General features: G+C 48.4%; 1 pseudogene; it reads right to left on the minus strand.

The window, feature by feature from the left end:
- Positions 1–246: 246 nt before the first annotated feature.
- Positions 247–3436, minus strand: LOC143673268 (glycine dehydrogenase (decarboxylating), mitochondrial pseudogene; annotated as a pseudogene).
- Positions 3437–10313: the final 6877 nt, after the last annotated feature.

The following is a 10313-nucleotide window of genomic DNA, read 5'->3' on the forward strand; positions in this document are numbered from 1 at the left end:
ACAAGGACTTATTTGGAACAAAAGTAGGCCTATTGGGTTTCCAGTCTAGCCTTTATAACCTGTGCATACTTGTGAAAGTTAAAGTTCTAGCACATCCAAATTCTTTTATGCAATGAACTAAATGGCCCCCAATCAAGGCAACTTGAACATCAACTGCTACATATGGAAGCAGAGGCACCAAAGCAAAGCAGTCTTCCAACGATCAGCTTCCATTCACTGTACTATTTGTATTTACATTTACCTTGACAGAGATTACAAAAATATATGTACTCTATAAAACCCCTACTTCAATCTGGGGTGGGAGATGAAACATTTCTTGCTTATCAATTGCTTGGGAGAGACGTGTTAAACCAGTCATTTGAAATTAGGGGAGAGAGGACTAAGAAGAGGCTCTCTTCTGTTCAGAGAAGGGGGACTCATAAACTTCCATGGGTAGGCAGGTGCAAACCAGGTGCTGATCTCCATATATGTCATCGATCTGGGCAATGGTTGGCCAGAATTTGTTCTCTGGCTTCACAAAGGGAAGTGGGAATGCTGCTACCTCTCTGGAATATGGCCGATCCCAGTGGGAGGATGTGACGCAGGTCAGGGTGTATGAAGACATCTTCAGGGGATTGACCCTGGGGTCAATGCGGCCCTCCTCGATGTCAGCAATTTCCTGCCAAATACTGATCATGGCATCACAGAATCTGTCCAGCTCCGCCTTGTCTTCTGATTCTGGGGGTTCTATCATCAGGGTCCCCGCCACAGGCCAGGACATGGTAGGGGCATGAAATCCGTAATCCTGGAGTCTCTTAGCAACATCCACTGCCTCAATATTTGCAGATTTTTTGAAGGGTCTTGTGTCCAAAATAAATTCATGAGCCACATAACCTCTTGCTCCCCTGAAAAGGACTCTGTAGTGTTTTTCTAATCGCTTGGCCATGTAGTTGGCATTTAAAATGGCAGTTTCCATGGCCTGTTTAAGGCCCTTGCCTCCCATCATCTTAATGTAAGCCCATGAAATGGGCAAGATGGAACTGGAGCCCCACGGGGCTGCACTGACAGTATCCAGCGGCCAGGTGTCCTCACTCCGCTTTACGAAAGTGATGGGATGATTGGGCAGAAAGGGGACAAGATGCTTCTTCACTCCGATGGGCCCCATGCCTGGGCCACCTCTGCCGTGGGGAATGCAGAAGGTCTTGTGAAGGTTTAAGTGCAAGACATCAGAACCAAAGTCTCCAGGTCGACAGATTCCCACCTGGGCATTCATATTTGCCCCGTCCAGGTAGACTTGTCCTCTGTGTTGGTGGATCAGGTCACACGTCGCTGATGTTCTCTTCAAACACCCCGTTGGTGGACGGGTACGTAATCATGATCGCTGCTAGGTTGTCCTTGTGTTTGTCGACCATGGCCTTGAGGTGAGCTACGTCGATACTCCCGTATTTATCGACCTCCACGGGCTGAATCTTCATGCCTTCCATGTGGGCGCTTGCTGGGTTGGTCCCATGTGCTGACTTAGGAATGAGGCAAACCATTCTGTGCATCTGTCCTCTCCAGTCGAAGTAAGCTTGGATAGTAGCCAACCCGGCATACTCTCCCTGGGCTCTGCTGTTAGGCTGGAAAGAGATTCGATCATAGCCCGTGATTTCACACAAATCCTTCTCAAGCTCTTGGAAAATTGATGGTACCCATGAGCTTGGTCCAGAGGCACAAAGGGGTGGATGTTTGCAAATTCCTTCCATGTGATAGGTGTGAGTTCAGATGAACTGTTGAGCTTCATGGTGCAGGATCCCAGTGGAATCATGCTGTGAACAGGGAAATGTCTTTGTTTTCTAATTTCTTCATATACCGGACAATACTTGTTTCTGAGTGATAGCTGTTAAACACCTGATGTGTGAGAAATGGCTAGTTCTCTTGAATGCTGTCCCTAGGATACCTCTTTGCTCCTCTCCCATACTTTCAGCAACCAGTTCTGCAGATGACTCACAGCCAAAGATCCACAACAAGTCATCCAGATCCTTCTCACCGACTGTTTCATCAAGAGAAATACCAAGTGTGCCATCCTCAAAGAGCCGAAAATTGATTTGCCATTGTGTGGCTCTGTCCAAGACTTCCTTCACAGAGCAGCCGCACTGTACCTTCAAAGTGTCAAAGAACAAGTCATGCTGGAGTTGGTGCCCTGCTTGCTTGAGACCATCAGACAAAATCAAAGTGGCATTACATACCCTCCTGGCAATATGCTCCAGCCCCTGGGAACCATGATAGATTGCAAACATGGTGGCCATATTCGCCAACAGGGCCTGAGCTGTACAGATGTTGCTGGTAACCTTGTCTCTCCGGATGTGTTGCTCCCTGGTTTGAAGGGCAAGACGATATACTTCTTTCCCAGTGGCATATCTTGTCATCCCTACCATTCTTCCAGGCATCATTCTTACCAAACTTTCTCGGACAGCAAAAAAGGCTGCATGTGGTCTCCCATAGCCCAGTGGCACCCCAAATCTTTGTGAGTTGCCCAGGGCAATGTCTACCCCAAATTCTCCAGGAGGCCGCAGGATACATAGAGCTAAAAGGTCAGTAGCACAACAGGCGAGGCTCCCGTTCTCATGGGCTCTCTCCACGAGCTCTGTGAAGTCCTCCACCCTCCCCTCTGTGTCTGGGTACTGGAACAACATTCCACTGACATCTTTTCCAGTGAAGTCCATTTCATGGGGTAACTTCAGCTCAATGAGGACACCATTATATTTGGCTCGAGTCTGAACCACAGCTATTGTCTGTGGGTGGCAACGAGGGTCCACAAAAAATTTCCTCCTCTTTTGTGTCTGTAGCACAGCTGCATCGCCTCTGCAGCTGCGGTTGCCTCATCCAGCAGGGAAGCGTTGGCTGTGTCCATGCCTGTGACCTCACACACCATTGTCTGGTAGTTGAGTAAACTCTCCAGCCTCCCCTGGGACACCTCTGGCTGGTACGGCATATACTGTGTGATCCATCCTGAGTTCTCCAGTAAGTTTCACACAATTGTCTGCGGTACTGAGCAGTTGTAATAGCCCATGCCAATATACGATCTCCAGATCTGGTTTTTGCTGGAAATGGCATGCAGAGTTGTAAGGATTTCATTTTCACAAATAGGGTCTTCCATTTTCAAGGGTCTTTTCAAACGGATGCTAGAGGGGATGGTCTTGTCGATCAGTTCTTCAATGCTCGCCAGCCCCAGGGCCTGTAGCATCTCCCTCTTGTCTTTGTCCCCAGGGCCGATATGCTTCCAAGCAAAGTCATCGTGTCTGGGCAGGAGGTTCTCGAGGAGTCGCGAGGCCCCAGGCGCACCGCCGTCCACGTTACCACTACTGCTGTCCCGGCCTGGTGGCGCCCAGTGCGACCTGGCGCTCCCAACCAGGAGGCGTCCGCCCCCCACCCTGCAACCCAGGCACAGCCCCCAGGCCCTGGCGCACGTCTGCATGGCCGCAGTGTCTCCTGCCCCGGCCCACTAGGGTCGGTCACGCTCTCGGCCCCTCTTCTGGCCGTGGAATCCGGCCTGGAGCCCTTTCAGGCAGCACAACTCGCCAGGCAGATGGATTGACGCTCCGAGGCAATGAACGCGCCGCGCTCAGTCTGGGCACTCGCACAAAGTTGTTGCTCCACGCGAGGCACCTGCTCTGCACATATTAAGCGTCTCCCTTCTGGAGAGCACTGGGATGGGGCCTGGAAGCGCTCAGCCAATGATGCACAGAGCTTTTATCTTTCCTGCTGGCTTGAATTCAGATGTGGTGGCTGGAAATGGAGCAGGCATTTTGGGTCATGAGGTGAAAGCCCTGACCCCCTCTGGATTTTGTTTTCCTGCGATAAGTAGACTTCTACTTTATTTAACCCCACCCACACACACCCAAATATTTTGGCTTCTCTGCCAGTCACAACTAATTCATAATGGCAACAAAGTATCGGAGCAAATCATAGGTTTCCAAGGGATGTGGGGCAGCCTTCAAAGTGGTCTCATTTTGGTTGTGAAGATTTTGAGAGGATGTTACCAAAACCTCTAGCATTTATCACAGAAGTGGTGCTTGTATATTCTGAGTGCATGTATGTACAACAAGCTTGACTTAAATCCTTCTCCATTTCAAGTGTTCCCTACCTTGGGAAAAATGAATAAACAAACAAACTTCATTTAGCATACTAGACTCTAGCAATCATCACATCAGCCCTCTTCCAAACTCACTTTCTCAATGTCTTCTAAATTACAAATTATTTCAATCACGCAAAGGGAGCAGATAGTAACAGAGCCGAGTGCATATATATGAACACCTAGATTAGACAGATATCAACATTCTACAGCTTCAGCCTGGTTGTTTGAATGAAAAGGCCTGTCCCCAGACCACCAAAACTTTCAGGAGCCTGTGGAAAACTGGTTTAAGAGCTAGTGTCCTGAAACTGCCAAGAACCAGCAGGTCCAGGAGACATTCCCGGCTCTTGTCCCTGCCCCGTGGGCCTGGCCTCCTGGAGCATGGCCACTCCTACCTCACCTGGAGTAGAGACAAGACTGGTTGTCTGGAAGACACTGGGGCAAGGGCCACCCAGACAGAAGAGATTTGGGAATTAAAGGGCCACCCTGGGGCAGGGTGGCAAAGGGTGCTTCCCGGGTGGCTGGAGAGTGAGCACACCTCCAGGTTTAACTTTCCATTCTCTTTGCTAAAATAATCACTGTGTACAAACGTGAAATATTGGATCCCCAGCCAGTGCTAATTGTACCTCCTTTGCAATGGGCTCATGACAGGGACCCCGCATGGAAACAATTATGGCTCTTGCATGTGAAAAGGGGGTGGGTGGAAGGGTAAGATGGGAGCAGATCTTATTTGATTATTTATAGTAAAGAGCAGGGGCTGAGTTGGATAAAGAGACAAATCCGGTGTCTTGCAGAAACACAAGGCAGCTCACCCTCAGCTGGGGCATGAAAAGGCTTCCTGGTAAGCTCTGGTTTTCCTCGCATCCTGGGAACAAGCCTCTGTGCAGAGCAGAGCAAGAGTTAAGTGTCTAGGCCCCTTGTGGTTGAGCACTGGCTGATGTAGTGGCTGGTGGACAGGGGCCTCTTGTCATAAAAGTAAAGTGTGGACAGTGTAATGTTTGTCAAGAAGTCCCAAAAATTGACCTGTGACCCACTGCAGCCACCCTGGAGAGAAGGAAGTGGGCAGAGGAGCATGTGGGCATTGAGCACCTGCTACATGCCAGAACAGTGCTGTCAGCTTTATTTGGATGCCTCTCCTTGACCTCTGGCCTTAAGGGCAAACACTTATTAAACACCCACTGTATGCTGTGTCACAACTGACCACAGCACTGCAGTGGCATAAAATTATGGGTGTTGTTTTAGCTGATGCATCTGGGTGTTGGCTAGGGACTGGCAGGTCTAGGCTGGCCTGCCTGGTGGACTCGGCTGCCCTCAGCAGGACTCGGTGTATCACTGAAGGTCAGCTGGGCCAGTGGGGAGGTAAGGGATGGGGGTGGGGAGGTTGCAGGGGACAGCTGGAACAGCTCAGAGGATGGCTCAGCTCCACAGGTCTTACCCTCACTCTGGGACCAGTGGCCTAGCTCAGCTTGCTCTTCTCAGGGCAATGGCAGGGGAGCAAAGAGCTCTCAAGACCTCAGCTCAGAGTCTAAAACCTGGAGGACCCTTGAAGATGAGAACCAGTCTTGGAAACAAGAATGAGAATACCAGGCTCAGAAAGGGCAGGGGCTGGGCCAAGGTCACACAGCAAGTTGGGAGAGCAGGGACAGGGCGGGGCCAAGCCTGGTGTTAAGGGACCTGGAAGGGGAGGGTTCCAAGGCCAGACTGTGGCCAGTTGGAATGGTCAGGCTCTGACCAGAGAAAGCAGCCACAAGGAGTGCCAGGAGATTGTGCCCACAAGGGGGACACAGGCCCTGTGCCACCAGATCAGCTGAGTTTTCCAGAGAAGCTAAAACTCACATTTATAGGGGCTGAGGGGGTGCATGGGTGGTTCAGTGGTAGAATTCTCGCCCACCATGCGGGAGACCTGGGTTCCACTCCTGGCCCATGCACTTTCCCCATCCCATAAAAAATAGAAAAATAAGGGATGAGAGCACTATTAGTTTAAAATTCTAGGAAAACTCAGTGTGGGGCAAACGCGGTGGTCTGTGCTGAGGCCAGCACCTGTGCTGGTATAGTGTGGTGCCCACGGATGCCCCCACAGTGCTCCTTTCCAGTCTGCCCCCTCTGACACCCCCAGCCCATGGCTCTGCTGCAGCCCTGCCATGCCCAGTGCACAGGCTGCACCCTGCACAAAAGTGCCCACCAGAGAGGTGACCACGGGTTACCCCTGCCCGTGCTCTCCCTGCATCCCTGGATGCATGCCTTAGTTCCCCAGGGTGGCCATGGCCTGGACGGCTCAGAAAAACAGAGATGTATAACTCTCACAGATCTGGAGGCCAGAAGTCTGAAATCAAGGCACTGGCAGGGCTGTGCTCCCTCGGGAACTCACAGTGCTGGGGGGGGGTCTGTTCCCTGCCTCTCTCCTGGCCTCTGGCTGTGGCTACCTTCTGTGTGCTTGGCTTGTGGTACACAAGTCTCTGCCTCTGTCCTCTCACGTTGACATCTGTTGGTGTCTTCTCTGCCCTTCTTAGGAGGGCACCAATCTTCCCAGGCTAAGGGCCCATCTCTTCTTGATTTAGCCGATCCCACCGGCCAGGACCTGATTTTCAAATCAGGTCACATTCACAGGAAGCAGGCATGGGGAAGTCGATGTCCCTTTTTGGGCACTGTTTGCTCTGGAAGAAGCATCCAACCCCTGTAAAGCATCCACCCAGAGGGGCTCCTTTGTCTAATTCCCACAGCAGTGCTGGGCACATTTGGGTCCTACCAAGGTGATGTCAGAGGTGTGAGAGCTTGACTGGGAGGAGAGGGCAGGGATAGGAGGTGGCAGCGGTGCTGCCCTGACCTCCATGCACTGGGACTGGGGAGCATCTCAGGCTCCAGTATGATTCTAAGAAGCTTTTTGTCCTGACCAAGGAGGCATCCTTGAGCCTAAGTGCCCACCTGAGGGGCCCTACATCTTGCCAGAAGGGACCTGCCTGCCTTCACAGCCTCCCATGTCACTGGCTGAGCACAGATGCAATGGTGAATTCAGAGCACAGCAGCTGGGGCCATCTGTCTGTCTCACACCACGGAAGGACAGCTGAGAGGTCCTCTTCCAGGGGGTGCCTGGTCTGGGAGGACATGTTGGAAACAGCCTGCCTGCTGTTCAGCAGCTTGCACTTTAGGGTAACCATTCAAGTAAATTTTGCCTCCTGTAGCATAAGAGATCTGAAATTATGGTGACCTAAAAATGTTTATTTCTCCATTGTCTTTGTGGGTTCCCCTGTGCCAGGCATGTTCCCCTGTGCCCAAGGGAAGTACATGGTCTTATACCAAATGCATCTGTTTCCTGTGGCAGCTGCAACAAATTGCCCCAAACTTATTGACTGAAAATGACACATGTGTATTGTACAGTTCAGGAGGCCAGAAGTCTAAAGTGGGTCTCAAGGGGGTAAAGCCAGGGTGTTGGGAGAACTGGTCTTTTCAGGGGGCTCTCAGAGAGGATGTGTTTTCCTGTCTTCTCAGCTTCTAGAGGCCTCCCACAGTCCTTGGCTCATGACCCTTTCCTGTATCTTCAAAGCCAGCAACATAAGATCTTCTCTCCACTGTGACCTCCTGCCTCCCTCTTTCACTTATAAAAACCCCTATGATTACTTGGGGCCCACCCAGAAAGTCTGGGAGGACCTTAACTCACATCTGCAAAGTCCCTTTGCCATGGAAGGGAACACAGTCACAGGTCCTGCTGATTAGGATGTGGGCATCTGGGGCTGGGGGCAGAGGTCACTATGCAGCCAAATAAGGAAGTTGGGGCTGGTGGGTAGAAAAAGTTCCAGTTGGGAGGGAAGAGCCCAGTCGGGCTGTGTGATCCTTGCAAGTCCCTTTGCCTCTCTGGGCTTGGTCCCTCCAGTCCTGAACTTGCAAAATCGACAGTTTCTGTTCTATGTGCATAACATCCATTCTCCCTTAAGTGTACACAGATGCTCATTATAGCATTTCAATTACTCTACAACTTGTAAAAATTTCAATATAAAATGTTGAAAAGTCAAATATGAGCATAGAACAATGATCCAGGGAAGTATATGACTCACACTCTACCAATAAATCCTTATTTCTAAGCAATTTCCCTTTTACTGTGTGAAAGAACAGAATCACTTAAACAGGTACTAGGATGGTTTCAAAGGCTTATGTGCCCTAGAAAAGCCATGTTTTAATCTGGTCCAGTCTTGAATAAGCAACTGATTGTTTTCATCCTTCCTCAATAATATAGTTTGGAATCTTTTTCTTAAATTATCTTCATGGAGATGTGGCATGCCAAATATGAGTATTAACTTTTTGATTAGATAGAGATGTGACTTCACCCATTCCAGGTGGGTCTTGATTAGTTTAGTGGAATCCTTTTAAAAGAGGAAGCATTTTGGAGAAAGCATGAAAACAACAGGGGAGCCATGAGAACTATGACAGCTCATGCAGCCAGAGACCTTTGGCAATTGTTCTAGTTTGCTAGCTGCCGGAATGCAACACACCAGAGACGGATTGGCTTTTAATAAAAGGGGATTTATTTTGTTGGTTCTTCAGAGGAAAGGCAGCTAACTTTCCACTGAGGCTCTTTTCTTACGTGGAAGGCACAGGATGTTCTCTGCTGGTCTTCTCTCCAGGCCCCTGGGTTCCAACAACTTTCCCCGGGGTGATTTCTTTCTCCACATCCAAGGGCCCGGGCTGAGCTGCAAGTGCTATGATGAGGAATGCTGAGCTGCTAGGCTGTGCTACATTGCGTTCTCTCATTTAAGCACAAGCCAATTAAGTTAAACGTCACTCATTGCAGCAGACACGCCTCCTAGCCGACTGCGGATGTAATTAGCAACAAATGAGATCCACCTACCATTGGCTCATGTCCACAGCAACAGAACTAGGTGCTTTCACCTGGCCAAGTTGACAACTGAATCTAACTACCACAGCAATGAAGAAGGGAAAAATCCCTGGGTGGGCTTCATGAAACAAGAAGCCTGAAGAGAAAGCTGGCAGACATCACCCTGTTTGCCATGTGCCTTTTCAGTTGAGAGAGTAAACCTTAACTTCATTGGCCTTTCTTGGGTGCAGGTAACCTCTTGTTGATGTCTTAATTTGGACACTTTTTATAGACTTGCTTTAATCGGGTCAGTTTCAAGGCTTTAGGACTATAAACTTGCAAGTTAATAAATTTCCCCTTTTAAACAAATTTTTTTTTAAACATTTTCTTATTTTATTATATTTTGTTTGTTTGTTTGTTTTTTACATGGGCTGGGGCCAGGAATCGAACCAGGGTCCTCCGACATAGCAGGCAAGCACTCTTGCCCGCTGAGCCACCGCGGCCCGCCCTAAATTTCCCCTTTTAAAAGCCATTCTGTTTCTGGTGTAACACATAATGGCATCTAACAAACTAGAACAGATTCTGTGATGCCTTAGGAAATCTTTCATTTACATTTAACCATAGTATTTTGTCAATATGGGCTTTCTGTGTTTATGTTTGTCTTTTTAAACCTCTACTCATTTGTGTATCACCTAAATGCTTCAGGTCATGGATAATTGAGATGGATGTTTTAGTATAAAATATGAAAAAAATTCTTAAATGTTTCAAAACTTCTCCCTTTCACAACTGTAATATAATGTTTAGTATAACAATTTGGAATATTGAAACACTTGAATAAATGAAAATCCCCCCCAATTTTTGTTATGCAAAATAGGCTTTACACTTCTGCTACAACAAAGAATTGCAGAATTAAAATGCCAGCTCCAAATGTCACCAGCCAACCGGGTATCAATTTATTTCAACACCCTGAGCATAAGACTCTGATTAGAAATAAGATAGATATAAGCACTGCAGTGCCAATCATTGTATCATGGGCCAAACTCCTGAATAGACAGAAGATGGTGGTGCAGAAAAGAAAGTGTGAGCTGAGTTTAGCCAGTCAAGCTCATTGTAAGAATATTTCCCATAATCATCTCCCCCAAATTCTACTTACTGTATATTCAAAAGTTGAGTTAATGGTTGCCTCTTCCCCAACCTATCATATATGTATAGATTCTTGCAATGAAGTATTTGAACATTATTACACATTTAAAATCTTTCTAGGTGATGTCATCAACATAGCAACAGAAACAGCTACTGAAAAATCTCCAGAGATTCAGTGTGAACAACAAAAAGGACCACTAAGAGTTTTTCCAAACTCTGGAAGAAGATGTGGACTGGAGAAGGACCCTGAAAATGACGTATTGAAGAGAA

The sequence above is a fragment of the Tamandua tetradactyla genome, unplaced genomic scaffold, assembly GCF_023851605.1.
Source record: "Tamandua tetradactyla isolate mTamTet1 unplaced genomic scaffold, mTamTet1.pri scaffold_73_ctg1, whole genome shotgun sequence".
Lineage (NCBI taxonomy): Eukaryota > Metazoa > Chordata > Mammalia > Pilosa > Myrmecophagidae > Tamandua > Tamandua tetradactyla.